Consider the following 12,085-nt stretch of genomic DNA (forward strand, 5'->3'; position numbering starts at 1 on the left):
ACATTATGTGTATGGTACAGATTTATTTGAAAAGATAAACAATAAAATAACAACACATTATCTCTGGTTGATGGAATCCCAGGTGATTTGCCTGTCCTTTCTTCTCCTCTCACTTCCCTGCCTCCCTTTCAAATAGGTTATAGTTTCTTTCTTTGTGCGTCGTTTTGTCTTCCCTAGAATTATTTTTTGCCTTTACTTGATTTTCTTTTTTCATGGGTAGACAATGAAAATTCTCTACTTTCTTCAAAAATGCATCAGATTTTATTCCCAAATGTGCAAACACATCCAATAATTCATTTATTCTGTTCCTCCCCCCACAGAGCCTTCCATTCTTTTGATCCAATCTTGGACGGGTCGCTCTCCAGGCCTGCTGCATAGCTGTCATCCTTGGACTTCCCTTTGCCACTTCTCTGGACTGGATTCCCCGTTTTATGGATTCTGTTCATGACTTTCTCATTCTTGGTTTATTCCCTTACTTTACTGAAGTACATTTTCCAGTAACTAATAAAAAGACACAGGAATTTTTATAAATGTTTACATGTCTAATTTTTGTTTCTTTTCCCACATGAATCACATAGTTTGGCTGTACATAGAATTTTAAGCTGAAAGGGGCTTACCCTCCAGTTTATTATCTTCCAGCATCCAAGGTTAATGATTTCAATTTTAGTTTCTTGGAATGTGACTACTTCCCTTTGCCCTGCCCCTATCCCATCTCCTTATCCTCAAACTCAGCTGTCTTAACTCTAGAATCCTGAAGTTTCATAGGAATATGCCCTAATACAAGTCTTCTGTTCCTTAATTAGACTGGAAATCCAGCAGACCCATTCACTGTTTGGACTTACCAACTTTCTTTCTGGAAAATTTTCTTTTATTATTTCTTTGGTAATTTCTTCCCCTGTTTTCTCCATCCCCTCTTTCTGGAACTCCTACTAGTAGGGTATTGGCTCTCTTAGACTAATCCTCTAAGTCATTTTTCTTCTATAGCCCTTCTCTTTTTCAATTTGTATTATTTTCTAAGAGACTAGTTAGAATACTATTATATTGTCTAGTGGGGAGAGAATGAGGCTTAAAGTGCTTATAGTATGAAAAAGAATAAATGATCAAAGACATAATTTTTCCTGCTATAAACATGTGCTCTGTATATAAAACACAGAAATTATATGAGTAGAAGAAATGATTAGCAAGAGCTTAGTGAAAAATAATCAATATTACTATTTTGATGACTTCATTTAAATCTTTAAAATTTTATTGTTAAGTCTTAGTTTTCACATAGTTATACTGCATATGAAATTTAAAATTTTGCCTCTGAGCACATTCTAGAGTAGTACTATGCAATATAACTTCCTGTGATGGTGGAAATGTTCCCTGTGCTATCCAACCAATACAAAGGCCCTTGGCTAGATATGCCTCTTGAACACCTGAAATGTGGCCAGGACAATAAGGAACTGAAATTTCAATTTGATTTAATTCATTTACATTTAAATAGCCACATATGGCTAATGTCTACCTTACTGAACTTCTAGTGAAGTTCTAGAGCTACAAATAAGGCTGACCTTACAGAGCTAAGAAATGGATTAGATATTAGGAGAAGGTGAAGGAATGAAAAATGAATATTAGTGAGGGCTTAGGAGAAAAAAAAGTTTGGGGAACACCATGAGGAAAAGACAGATTTTATGGAAAGAGAAATTCTCATTTTCTTTATAACTCCCATTAGCCTTCTCAACAAAATCTGATCCCAACCTATGTTGAAACTTGGCTCCATTTGAAGACTCATGCTTTCCAGTGAATGTGAGTTACTTATCCTCTAAACACATAAAATTTGCATCCTCAACCATTTTGTTCATGGCATTCTGTCTACTTGAAGTCTTCCCACCCATCCTTTGTCTTGGCTTAGATGCTCTGTCTTTTCGCTACCTTGCTCTAACACTCCAATCTGTTAATAAAGACTGCTGAATTATCAATATAGAAGCCAAACCTGTTTAAACTGTTATTGGTTCCCAAAAATCTCAACTGAATTTTAATTTCAAATGGAAATGATCTCCCATAGTTCTACTTCGGAACAAGATGGAGTAAGAGGGACTGGATTTACCCTCCTACCCAAAATCCTGAAACAACTAAAAAAAAAAAAAGATAAAATACATGAAGAAAAAAGTTTTCAAGACACTGGATATTGAGCAACAAAAAGACAGCAATCCCTGAGAAAAGAGAAACGAATGAGAGGAATCTTATGATTGTCTCAGCTTATCATTTGAAAAGTTTTCAGGCTACAGTGCAAAAAGGAGAAGTACAAGCAGAGCTTGGTAATCTCCCTCAGTTGATAAGTGCATTAATTGTTTTTTATTGTCTTCATTTTATGATGCTTTGACATCTTGGAGGCCTTGCTTGTCCGAGAGAGGCTGCCCTTCCCATGACTAGCTAATTCTTAGAGATAGCAAATGATTCCACGGTGAACATTTCTTTCATATGCAAACAACCAATCCAAAGGCCATACCCACTAACCACCTCCTTTAGAAAACTCTCACACAACAAGCCAAATACTCTAAATCACTCTAAATCCTGCTGGAAATTATTTCAGGACCGGACACAAGACATCTAGGAACTACCCCTATAGCTCAAAGCCCACCAGAATTTTTCATACCAGCCAGTCCTAACTAAACCTGCTCAGCTGCCTAACCTGCCTCATCCCTTCCTTCCCATGGGGACCACAATGGAGGCTCTGGGCCATGCTCTCCTGTGCTCCTTCTGCCTCCTTCCCCAACTGGGTGCTTCCCCATGAGGCCCTGCCTAGTGTGGAATGCCCCTTCCTCTCAAGAATTGTAAGTAACTCTTCTTTCAAAGGCAGTTGTCTCCATGCTTGCCATGTTAACATACCTGATTAAAAGAATGCATTTGTAATCAAGGAGATAGAGGTGATAGTTTGGGGAGGCTACTGCAGTGGTTTTTGGTAGGGCAGAGTTGTAGAAGGAAAAAGCTGTAGTGAGTGAGAGAAAGCTCCAGAGATCTGCAGAGGGGACCCCCTGAATTTCAGCTAGGTACAGATCAGCACAATTGTATGAGAAACTTTGAGAAGCTGGGGGAAGGAATCATCTGAAAGAATTAGAGGGAATAATCCCTGAATTGAGAATAGTTACTGTTTCTACCAGTCCACCAGAGAACGTCATAACCAACAATGCATCCACTAGAGCAGCACCAGTACTGTCACATGGCAGGAGGTGAGCAGCAGGCAAGCAAGTGAAGCTTTATCTGTATTTACAGGCATTCCCCATTGCTTGCATTACTGCCTAAGCTCTACCTCCTGTCAGATCACTGGCAGCATTAGATTCTCAGAGGAGTGCAAACCATACTGTGAACTGGGCATGCACGGGATCTAGGTTGCGTGCTCTTTATGACAATATAATGCCTGATCATCTGTCACTGTCTCCCATCACCCTCAGATGGGATTGTCTAGCTGCAGGAAAAGAAGCTCAGGGCTCCCTCCCACTTTTCTACATTATGGTGAGTTGTATAATTATTTCATTATATATTAACATTTAATAATAATGGAAATAAAGTACACAATAAATGTAATGTAATGTGCTTGAATCATCCCCAAACCATTCCCCCAGCCTGGTCCAGGGAAAAAGTGTCTTCCACAAAACCGGCCCCTGGTTCCAAAAAAGTTGGGGACTGCTAACTAGAGAACTCAGAGAGGTTTTTGCCTTGGTGCTGGAGTAAAATTAGCCCTAAACCAAATGCCATTCTGGTACCAACTAAAAGCTTAGAAGCAAGACCAGAAAGTATAAAACCATCTCCAAATAACAAAACTGTGTCCCATAACACAGCACAATAATATTTATAGAAGTACAAAAATATCCAGCATCTGATAAGGTAAAATTCAGAATGTAAGCTATCCAATAAAAAATTATCACGCATGCAAAGCAAGAAAATACAACCCAAATGAGGAGAAAAACTGATCAGTCAAAACTGATGCAGAAATGACAAGGATAATAAAATTAATAAACATTCAACAACTGGAACTTGGACAAGTGGATATACATATGCAAAAGAAGGAAGCTGGATCACTACCTCACATGATATAGAAAATAAATTCAGAATAGATCATAGCCCTAAATGTAACAACTAAATCTATAAAACTCTCAGTAGGAAAGAGAAATAAATCTTTGTGACCTTAGATTACAGAATGGTTTGTAACTATGATACCAAAAGCACAAGTGACAAAAATAAATAAATAAATTGGACTTAATCAAAACTAACACTTTCTGTGCTTTAAAGGACACCGTCAAGAAAGTAAAAAGACAATCTACAGAATGAGAAAAGGTCATATGTCTGATAAAGATCTCTAGCTATAATATATAAAGAACTCTTACAAATCAATAATAAAGACAATCTGATTGAAAATGGGCAAAGGATTGCAACGGACATTTCTAAATATCTTCTAAAGAAGATATACGGGTTGAGTACCCCTAATGTAAAAACATAAAATCTGAAATCTTCCAAAATTCAACATTTTGAGTGCCAACATGATGCTACAAGTGGAAAATTTCACACATGACTATATGTAATGGGTTGCAGTCAAAACTTTTTTCATGCACAAAATTAAAAATATTGTGCAAAGTTACCTTCAGGCTATGTGTATGAGGTGTATATAAAATATAAGTAAATTTTGTGTTTAGACTTGGGTCCCATTCCCAAAATATCTCATTATGTATATGCAAATATTTCCAAATCCAAAAAAATCCCAAATCCTAAACACTTCTCGTCCCAAGCATTTCAGATAAGGGATATTCAATTTGTACAAATGGCCAATAAGCATGTGAAAAGATGTTCAACATCATTAGTCATCAAGGAAATATAATCAAAACCACAATGAGATACTACTTCACTAGGATGGCTATAATAAAAAAGACAAATAATAACCAGTGTTGACAAGATGTGGAGAAACTGTAACCCTCATGTCTTGTTGTTAGAATTATAAACTGGTACAGGAACTTTGGAAAACTGTTTGGCAGTTCCCTAAAATGTTAAATACAGAGTTACCATATTACCCAGCAATTCCACCTATAGACAAGAGAATTAGAAACATAAGTCCACAAAAAACTTGTACATGAATGTTTACAGCAATATTATTCATAATAGCCAAAGAGTGCAAACAATCTGAATGTCCATCAATTGATGAATGGAAAGACAAAATATGGTAAAGTCATGCAATGAAATAGTATTCATCAATAAAAAGTAATGAAGCACTGACACATGCTAAAACATGAATAAACCCTGAAAACATGCTAAGTGAAAGAAGCAAGTCACACTCCAACATATCAAACTTCGTGGGACAGGGCCAAAGCAGTAGTTAGAAATTTGTAACACTAAAAACTTATATTACAAAATCAATTATTTCAGTTTCCATTGCAAGAAACCAGAAAGAGAAGAGCAATTAACTATGAAGTAGGCAAGAAATAAAGTTCACACCAGAAATTAATGAAAGTAATTAATGAAATTGAAGCCAATAAAATAATCAAGAAAATAAATGGAACTAAAAGCTGGTTCTTCAATAAGACAATCAAACTGATAAGTCTTTAGCCAGATTGATCAGGGAAAAAAATATGAGAAGACAAAAGATATTAAGATAATACGAATATCAAGAAAGAGAGAAGTGACATCTCTGCAGATTCCAGATATCAAAAGGATAATCACATAATTTTGTGAACAACTTTATGTCATGAATGTAGACACCTTGGACAAAATGGACAAAGTCTGCACAAAGACAAAAATGTTAAGCTTACTCAAAAAGAAATAGATACCCTGAATAGTCTTACATATACTAAAGAAATGGAATTTGTAATTTAAAATCTCTTTACAAAGAAAACCCCAGGCCAAGATGATTTCATTGGTCAATTCAATGAACAATTAAGGAAGAAATATTGATTCTACATAAACTCTTCCAAGAAATGACTATATATATGACTCACCCCAGACTATATATATGTGTGTGTATATATATAGTCATATATATAGTCATATATATATACATGTATATATATATGTACACACACATATACATGTATATATATGTACACACACATCTATATGTATATATGTACACACACATCTATACATTATATATGTACACACACATATAGACATGTATATATATGTACGCACACATATAGACATGAACATATATGTACACACACATATAGACATGTATATATGTACACACACATATACATGTATATATGTACACACACATATACAGGTATATATGTACACACACATATACAGGTATATATGTACACACACATATACAGGTATATATGTACACACACATATACATGTGTATATAGGTACACACACATATACATGTGTATATAGGTACACACACATATATACATGTATATATAGGTACACACACATATATATACATGTATATATAGGTACACACACATATATATACATGTATATATAGGTACACACATATATATACGTATATATAGGTACACACACATATATACATGTATATATATATGTACACACACATATACATGTATATATATATGTACACATATATATATGACTATTTTGTTTTTGGCATAGGCAGCACTTCAAAACAGTGGGAAAAAGACGGTTTGTGGTAAGCAGAATTCTAAGATGTCTTTCAAATATTTGACCCTGTGAATATGACATATTACTCCTATGATAGGTCATGTTATCTGGCAGAGTTGACTTTAAGAAGGGAGGATTATGCTAGTGGGCCCAGCCTAACCTATCAGGTGTCCTTTAAAATCTGAGTTTTCTCTGGTTGGTTGCAGAAAGGAAGTCAGAGATTTGGAGCACTAGAAGGATTAAATGCACCATAGTAGGTATGAAGATGGAGCTCACATGGAAAGGACCTGAGAGTGGCCTTTAAAGAGTAGAGAAGTGTCACGCCTGTAATCCCAGCACTTTGGGAGGCCGAGATGGGTGGATCACAAGGTCAGGAGATCGAGACCATCCTGGCTAACATGATGAAACCCTGTCTCTACTAAAAATACAAAAAATTAGCCGGGCGTGGTGGTGGGCGCCTGTAGTCCCAGCTACTCGGGAGGCTGAGGCAGGAGAATGGAGTGAACCCAGGAGGTGGAGCTTGAAGTGAGCCAAGATTGCTCCACTGCGCTCCAGCCTGGGTGACAGAGCGAGACTCCGTCTCAAAAAAAAAAAAAAAGAGTAGAGAAGTGGTCCATTCCAAGATGGCCGAATAGGAACAGCTCCAGTCTGCAGCTTCCAGCATGATTGACACAGAAGACGGGTGATTTCTGCATTTCCAACTGAGGTATGTGGTTCATCTCATTGGGACTGCTTGGACAGTGGGTGCAGCCCATGGAGGGCGAGCTGAAGCAGGGCGGGGCATTGCCTCACCCCGGAAGCACAAGCGGTTGGGAGATTTCCCTTTCCTAGCCAAGAGAAGCTGTGACAGACTGTACCTGGAAAAATGGGAGACTCTTGCTCAAATACTGCACTTTTCCAACGGTCTTAGCAAACAGCCCACCAGAAGATTACATCCGGCGCCTGGCTTGGTGAGTCCCACGCCCACAGAGCCTTGCTCACTGCTAGCGCAGCAGTCTGAGATTGACCTGCAAGGCAGCAGCCCGGCAGGGGGAGGGGCGTCCACCATTGCTGAGGCTTGAGTAGGTAAACAAAGCGGCTGGAAAGCTCAAACAGGGTGGAGCCCACTGCAGTGCCAAGGCTTCCTGCCTCTACAGACTCCATCTCTGAGGGCAGGGCATAGCTGAACACAAGGCAGCAGAAACTTCTGCAGACTTAAATGTCCCTGTCTGACAGCTCTGAAGAGAGCAGTGGTTCTCCCAGCATGGCGTATGAGCTCTGAGAACGGACAGACTGCCTCCTCAAGTGGGTCCCTGACCCCCATGTAGCTTAACTGGGAGACACCTCCCAGTAGGGGCCAACAGACACCTCACACAGGTGGGTGCCCCTCTGGGACAAAGCTTCCAGAAGGATGAGGCAGCAATATTTGCTGTTCTGCAGCCTCCGCTGGTGATACCCAGGCAAACAGGGTCTGGAGTGGACCTCCAGCAAACTCCGACAGACCTGCAGCTGAGAGACCTGACTGTTAGAAGGAAAACTAAGAAACGGAAAGGAATAGCATCAACATCAACCAAAAGGACATCCACACCAAAACCCCATCTGTAGGTCACCAACATCAAAGATCGAAGGTAGATAAAACCACAAAGATGGGGAGAAACCAGAGCAGAAAAGCTGAAAATTCTAAAAACCAGAGTGCCTCTTCTACTCCAAAGGATTGCAGCTCCTCGCCAGCAACGGAACAAAGCTGGACGGAGAATGACTTTGATGAGTTGACAGAAGTAGGCTTCTGAAGGTCGGTAATAACAAACTTCTCCGAGCTAAAGGAGGATGTTCGAACCTATCGCAAGGAAGCTAAAAACTTTGAAAAAAGATTACATGAACGGCTAACTAGAATAAACAGTGTAGAGAAGACCGTAAATGACCTGATGGAGCTGAAAACCATGGCACGAGAACTACGTGATGTGCCGGGTGCGGTGGCTCACGCTTGTAATCCCAGCACTTTGGGAGGCCGGGGCGGGCGGATCACGAGGTCAGGAGATCGAGACCATGGTGAAACCCCATCTCTACTAAAAATACAAAAAAATTAGCCGGGCATGGTGGTGGGCACCTGTAGTCCCAGCTACTCGGAGAGGCTGAGGCGGGAGAATGGCATGAACCCAGGAGGCGGAGCTTGCAGTGAGCCGAGACTGCGCCACTGCACTCCAACCTGGGCGACAGAGCGAGACTCCGTCTCAAAAAAAAAAAAAAAAAAAAAAAAAAGAACTACATGATGCATGCACAAGCTTCAATAGCCAATTTGGTCAAGTGGAAGAAAGGGTATCAGTGACTGAAGATCAAATTAATGAAATAAAGTGAGAAGAGAAGTTTAGAGAAAAAAAGAGTAAAAAGAAACGAATAAAGCCTCCAAGAAATATGGGATTATGTGAAAAGACCAAATCTACGCTTGATTGGTGTACCTGAAAGTGACAGGGAGAATGAAACCAAGTTGGAAAACAGTCGTCAGGATATTATCCAGGAGAACTTTCCCAACCTAGCAAGGTAGGCCAACATTCAAATTCAGGAAATACAGAGAACACCACACAGATACTCCTCAAGAAGAGCAACCCCAAGACACATAATTGTCAGATTCACCAAGGTTGAAATGAAGGAAAAAATGTTAAGGGCAGCCAGAGAAAAAGGTCAGCTTACCCACAAAGGGAAGCCCATCAGACTAACAGCGGATCTCTCAGCAGAAACTCTACAAGTCAGAAGGGAGTGGGGGCCAATATTCAACATTCTTAAAGAAAAGAATTTTCAACCCAGAATTTCATATCCAGCCAAACTAGCTTCATAAGTGAAGGAGAAATAAAATACTTTACAGACAAGCAAATGCTGAGAGATTTTGTCACCAGGCCTGCCTTCTAAGAGCTCCTGAAGGAAGCACTAAACATGGAAAGAAACAACCAGTACCAGCCACTGCAAAAATATGCCAAATTGTAAAGACCATCGATGCTATGAAGAAACTGCATCAAGTAACGGTCAAAATAACCAGCTAACATCATAATGACAGGATCAAATTCATACCTAACAATATTAACCTTAAATGTAAATGGACTAAATGCCCCAATTAAAAGACACAGACTGGCAAATTGGATAGAGTCAAGACCCACCAGTGCGCTGTATTCAGGAGACCCATCTCATGTGCAGAGACACACATAGGCTTAAAATAAAGGGATGGAGGAAGATCTACCAAGCAAATGGAAAGAAAAAAAAGCAGGGACTGCAATCCTCATCTCAGATGAAACAGACTTTAAACCAACAAAGATCAAAAGAGACAAAGAAGGCCATTACATAATGGTAAAGGGATCAATTCAACAAGAAGAGCTAACTATCCTAAATATATATGCAACCAATACAGGAGCACCCAGATTCATAAAGGAAGTCCTTAGAGACCTACAAAGAGACTTAGACTCCCATAAAATAATAATGGGAGACTTTAACACCCCACTGTCAATATTAGACAAATCGACGAGCCAGAAGGTTAACAAGCATATCCAGGACTTGAACTCAGCTCTGCACCAAGCGACCTAATAGACATCTACAGAACTCTCCATCCCAAATCAACAGAATATATCTTCTTCTCAGCACCACATAGCACTTATTCCAAAATTGACCCCTTAGTTGGAAGTAAAGCACTCCTCAGCAAATGTGAAAGAACAGAAATCACAACAGTCTCTCAGACCACAGGGCAATCAAATTAGAACTCAGGATTAAGAAACTTGGTCAAAATTGCACAACTACATGGAAACTGAACAACCTGCTCCTGAATGACTATGGGGTAAATAATGAAATGAAGGCAGAAATAAAGATGTTCTTTGAAACCAATGAGAACAAAGACACAATGTACCAGGATCTCTGGGACACATTTAAAGCAGTGTGCAGAGGGAAATTTGTAGCACTAAATACCCAAACGGGAAAGCAGGAAAGATCTAAAATCAACACCCTAATATCACAATGAAAAGAACTAGAGAAGCAAGAGCAAGCAAATTCAACAGCTAGCAGAAGGCAAGAAATAACTAAGATCAGAGCAGAACTGAAGGAGGTAGAGACACAAAAAACCCTTCAAAAAATCAATGAATCCAGAAGCCGGTTTTTTGAAAAGATCAACAAAATTGATAGACCACTAGCAAGACTAATAAAGAAGAGAGAAGAATCAAATTGATGCAATAAAAAATGATAAAGGGGATATCACCACCAATCTCACAGAAATACAAACTACCATCAGAGAATACTATAAACACTTCGACGCAAATAAACTAGAAAATCTAGAAGAAATGGATAAATTCCTGGACACATACATCTTCCCAAGACTAAACCAGGAAGAAGTGGAATCTCTGAATAGACCAGTAACAGGCTCTGAAATTGAGGCAATAATCAATGGTCTACAAACCAAAAAAAGTCCAGGACCAGACAGATTCATAGCCGAATTCTACCAGAGGTACAAAGAGGAGCTGGTACCATTCCTTCTGAAACTATTCCAATCAATAGAAAAAGAGGGAATCCTCCCTAACTCATTTTATGAGGTCAGCATCATTCCTGATACAAAAGCCTGGCAGAGACACAACAAAAAAACAATTTTAGACCAATATCGCTGATGAACATCAGTGCAAAAATCCTCAATAAAATACTGGCAAACCGAATCCAGCAGTACATCAAAAAGCTTATCCTCCACGATCAAGTTGGCTTCATCCCTGGGATGCAAGGCTGGTTCAACATATGCAAATCAACAAATGTAATCCATCCCATAAACAGAACCAATGACAAAAACCACATGATTACCTCATTAGATGCAGAAAAGGCCTTTGACAAAATTCAATAGCCCTTCATGCTAAAAACTCTCAATAAACTAGGTATTGATGGAATGTATCTGAAAATAATAAGAGCTACTTATGACAAACCCAGAGCCGGTATCACACTGAATGGGCAAAAATTGGAATCATAGCCTTTGCAAACCGGCACAAGACAGGGATGCCCTCTCTCACCACTCCTATTCAACATAGTGTTGGAAGTTCTGGCCAGGGCAATCAGGCAGGAGAAAGAAATAAAGGGTATTCGATTAGGAAAAGAGGAAGTCAAATTGTCCCTGTTTGCAGATGACATGATTGTATATTTAGAAAACCCCATTGTCTCAGCCCAAAATTTCCTAAAGCTGACAAGCAACTTCAGCAAGGTCTCAGGATACAAAATGTGCAAAAATCACGAGCATTCCTATCATCAATAACAGACAAACAGAGAGTCAAATTATGAGTAAACTCCCATTCACAATTGCTTCAAAGAGAATAAAATATCTAGGAATCCAATTTAAAAGGGATGTGAAGGACCTCTTCAAGGAGAACTACAAACCACTGCTCAACGAAACAAGAGGACACAAACAAATGGAAGAACATTCCAGGCTCATGGATAGGAAGAATCTATATCATGAAAATGGCCACACTGCCCAAGGTAATGTATAGATTCAATGCTATCC

General features: G+C 39.1%; 1 protein-coding gene across 5 annotated transcripts in view; it reads right to left on the bottom strand.

Annotated features, from left to right (window-relative positions):
- Nucleotides 1-12,085, bottom strand: part of LDAH (lipid droplet associated hydrolase) — a 130,699-nt gene that overhangs the window by 20,662 nt on the left and 97,952 nt on the right. The gene's annotated exons all lie outside the window — the stretch shown is intronic.

The sequence above is a fragment of the Hylobates moloch genome, unplaced genomic scaffold (assembly GCF_009828535.3).
Source record: "Hylobates moloch isolate HMO894 unplaced genomic scaffold, HMol_V3 SCAFFOLD_13, whole genome shotgun sequence".
Taxonomy (NCBI): Eukaryota; Metazoa; Chordata; class Mammalia; order Primates; family Hylobatidae; genus Hylobates; species Hylobates moloch.